The sequence below is a fragment of the Bidens hawaiensis genome, unplaced genomic scaffold, assembly GCF_021521415.1.
Source record: "Bidens hawaiensis isolate Kalapana, Puna unplaced genomic scaffold, B.hawaiensis_p1.1 tig00006322_1, whole genome shotgun sequence".
Lineage (NCBI taxonomy): Eukaryota > Viridiplantae > Streptophyta > Magnoliopsida > Asterales > Asteraceae > Bidens > Bidens hawaiensis.
Window position 1 is genome coordinate 955,793 of NW_027491422.1, and position 3,887 is coordinate 959,679.

Consider the following 3,887-nt stretch of genomic DNA (forward strand, 5'->3'; position numbering starts at 1 on the left):
AACTCGTTTGCGTTTCGTTGCAATTCCCGAAAGACTACACATGTAGTAAGTGTCAAGCGTCATTTAAACCCTAGTTTAAATGTAATGAGGTGTGCGTTATAGATTCAGTGATCTTTAAGTTTGAATTGACGGAGTTGTGTTAACGGAGTTAACCTGAAATTGACGATTGTCACAACTTCTAAACACAATCATGTAGACATGCGAACTTGTTTTTTATGCGGTCAACAAGGTCATGTTGTGAAGAAGTGTAGTCAACAGAACTATCAGAATCTTCATCCTTTTATCAAGGACAAATCTAAGCCAATTCCAGTGGTCAAGGAGATTCTAAAACGACCTATGTCGTATGCTGATGATACTCATATTTTGTTCTCCGATGTGAATCCTCGGAAGGTTCTTCATGTCAATGAGACACACGGTTAAGTGAAACCAAAATTCATTCCAACTGAACCTATATGTCAAAACAAGAATTCAAATATTGTTCAGGCAGCTTATTTAAGACGAAAGTCTAGGAAGCCGGTAACTTATTCACAAGTGGCTGAACAACAATTGAAATCTGTTAAAGTTAATGATCAAAGAGAAAATCAAAAGGTGCCCAAGACTGAGGCATGGGCTGCCTTTTGAACTAATCACTTTTGTTTGTGTGTAGGGTTCATCCAAGACCATTTCTGGTGAAAACTAGATCATGGATAGCGGATGTTCTCGTCATATCACTGGGAATCTCAACCTATTAACCAACGTAAGAAATATTCAAGGGGGTTATGTAGCGTTTGCTGGGAATCTTGGGGGCATGATCACACAAGAGGGTGAAGTTTCAAATGGTCATATTACGTTTGAGAAAGTGAATTATTGCGACAAGGTAGATCATAACTTATTGAGTGTATCGCAGATTTGTGATAAAAAATACACTACGATATTTACTGACAAAGAGTGTCTTATCTTGAAACCGGGTTACGTTATTCCCGAGGACATGGTTGTCATGCGATCACCACGATCAAATGATATTTATGTCTTAAATATGAGTTATAAGATATCAACATCAATTGAAACATGTTTTGTCTCGAAAGCAACCGAGAAAGACTCGATTCTATGGCATCGTAGAATGGGTCACATACATGTCAGAAAGATGAATTATTTAATGGCAAATGACTTAGTTGAGGGAGTCTCGTTAAAGAATTTTAAGTTATCTGATCACTGCGTTGCATGCAAAAAGGGCAAGCAGAAGAAGAAGATATTTCCCTCTAAGTTATTGAATTCCATTGATACTCCTCTTGAACGACTTCATATGGATTTGTTTGGTCCAGTGAATCGTGCGAGTATTTCTGGAGACTGGTATTGTCTTGTAGTGACAGATGATTATTCAAGATATTCATGGGTGTTATTTATGAGTTCAAAAGATCAAACACCGGTTTTGGTACAAAACCTTATTACTAAGATCGAATCACTGTATAAACAAAAGGTGAGGAGAATCCGAAGTGATAATGGTACTGAATTCAAAAACACTATATTGGATTTCTTTTGTATTCAAAAGGGAATTCACAGAGAATATGGTGCACCTTATGTACCTCAACAAAATGGTGTTGCTGAAAGGAAAAATAGAACTCTGATTGAAGCTGCACGTACAATGCTCGCTGATTCAAAGCTTCCGGTTCAATTTTGGAATGATGCAGTGAATACAGCCTATTATACGCTTAATCGGGTTCTAACAGTGAAACGACTCAAGAAAACAAGCTACGAAATCTTAAATTATAGAAAACCTAATTTAAAGTACTAGGAACCATTTGGGTGTCCATGTACAATGTTGAAGAAGGATTCGGGTAAATTTGAAGAAAAAGCTATCGAATGGTATTTCTTGGGATATGCATCTCCAAAGAAAAGGGTTTTTAATTTCACATCTGGCTGTGTTGAAGAATGGTACCATGTAGACTGTCAAAAGTACACAACCCCTCCTTAAGGGAAAGGTCCAGACTGGATGTTTGACTACGATAGTTTATTTAATTCTTATACTCCTTCGACTGAAAATATCAATGAAGATCTGGTTAGAGCATACTTTGAAGAACATTTGAATATTCCAGAATCTTCAAGTTCTAATACAGTTGAAGCTCAACCAGATGCTCCAACTGAAGACTCTCCAGTTGCTATTGATACTGTTTCTACTTCTTCTGATGATAATCAAGCTGAAGTTCAAGTTATTGATCTTGACAGTGATAATGTTTCATCTCCAGAGTTGGGTGAACATTACACTAACTTATTTGATAATGTTGTCGTTCCTGAGAATCCCACTCTTCGGATTCATGGATATCATCCACAGGAAAACATCATCGGAGAACTTGATGTGGGTGTTCGTACACGTCATCAAGTTGCTTCGTCAAGTAACAATAACACGTTGTGTGCTTACACTAACTTACATTCATCGGGAATTGTGAATCTTGCTAAGTTCAATTGCTTTCTATCTCAAGTTGAGCCAACGACAGCTCGTAAGGCACTTGAAGATCCTTGTTGGGTAGAAGCTATGCAAGAGGAATTACAGCAGTTTGCACGTTTGGGTGTTTGGGATTTAATAGACAAACCTGCTAGAGTTAAGAAAGCCATTCCGACTAAGTGGGTATTTAAGTATAAGAAGGACGATCGAGGGGTGATTGTCAGAAACAAAGCACGTCTAGTGGTGCAAGGTTTTTATCAGCAAGAGGGTATTGATTACATAGAGGTATATGCTCCAGTTGCAAGATTAGAGTCGATTCGAATCTTTCTGTCTTATGCAGCTTATAAGAATATCAAGGTTTATCAAATGGATGTTAAAAGTGTTTTTCTCAATGGTGAATTACACGAGGAAGTGTTTGTCCAACAACCACCTGGTTTTGAAGATCCTGATTATCCAGACCGTGTTTACCGTTTAAACAAGGCTCTGTATGGTCTACATCAAGCCCCGAGAGCTTGGTATGGCACGCTCGCCGACCATCTGGCTGATAATGGCTTCAAACGAGGAACTGTTGACTGCACTTTATTTCATAAGACTGTTGGTGATGATCTTCTTCTAGTCCAGATTTATGTTGACGATATTATTTTTGGGTCTACAAACGACACATTGTGTAAGGAGTTCGAGAAGTCCATGCAAACAAAGTTCAAAATGAGTTCGATGGGAGAGATGAATTTCTTTTTAGGGTTGCAGGTTCACCAGTCTGCTCACGGAATTTTTATTCATCAGACTAAGTATGTGAATGACGTCTTGAGCCGATTCAAGATTTCTGCAGGAAAAATCCCTTCAACTCCTCTTCCAGTGGGTCACAATTTATCACCGGATGAATTGGAGGATTCCGTTGATCCAACCCTTTATCGTTCTATGATTGGTTCTCTAATGTATTTAACGGCTTCTCGCCCTGATATTATGTTTGCTGTTTGTCTTTGTGCTAGGTTTCAAGCAAGTCCACGAGTGACTCACCTAGCTGCAGTCAAGAGAATTCTTCAGTATTTGAGGGGAAATCCAGACATCGGGTTGTGGTACCCCAAGGATGATACGTTCTTTCTTACTGCCTACTCCGACTCAGATTATGGAAGATGCAAGATCAACTTCAAATCAACGACTGCGGGATGTCAATTCTTAGGAAACCGGCTTGTTTCCTGGCAGTGTAAGAAGCAGACAACGGTCTCCACTTCAACCGCTGAAGCTGAGTATGTTGCAGCCTCGAGTTGCTGTTCCCAGGTTTTGTGGATACAACAACATCTTCGCGACTATGGTTTGAAGTTTCTTACTACTCCCATCTTGATTGATAATTCTGCTGCTATTTATATCACCAAGAATCCCGTACAACATTCTAAAACGAAACATATCGAAATTCGATATCATTTTATACGGGATTGCTATGAAAAGAAATTAATCAATCTTGAGAAAG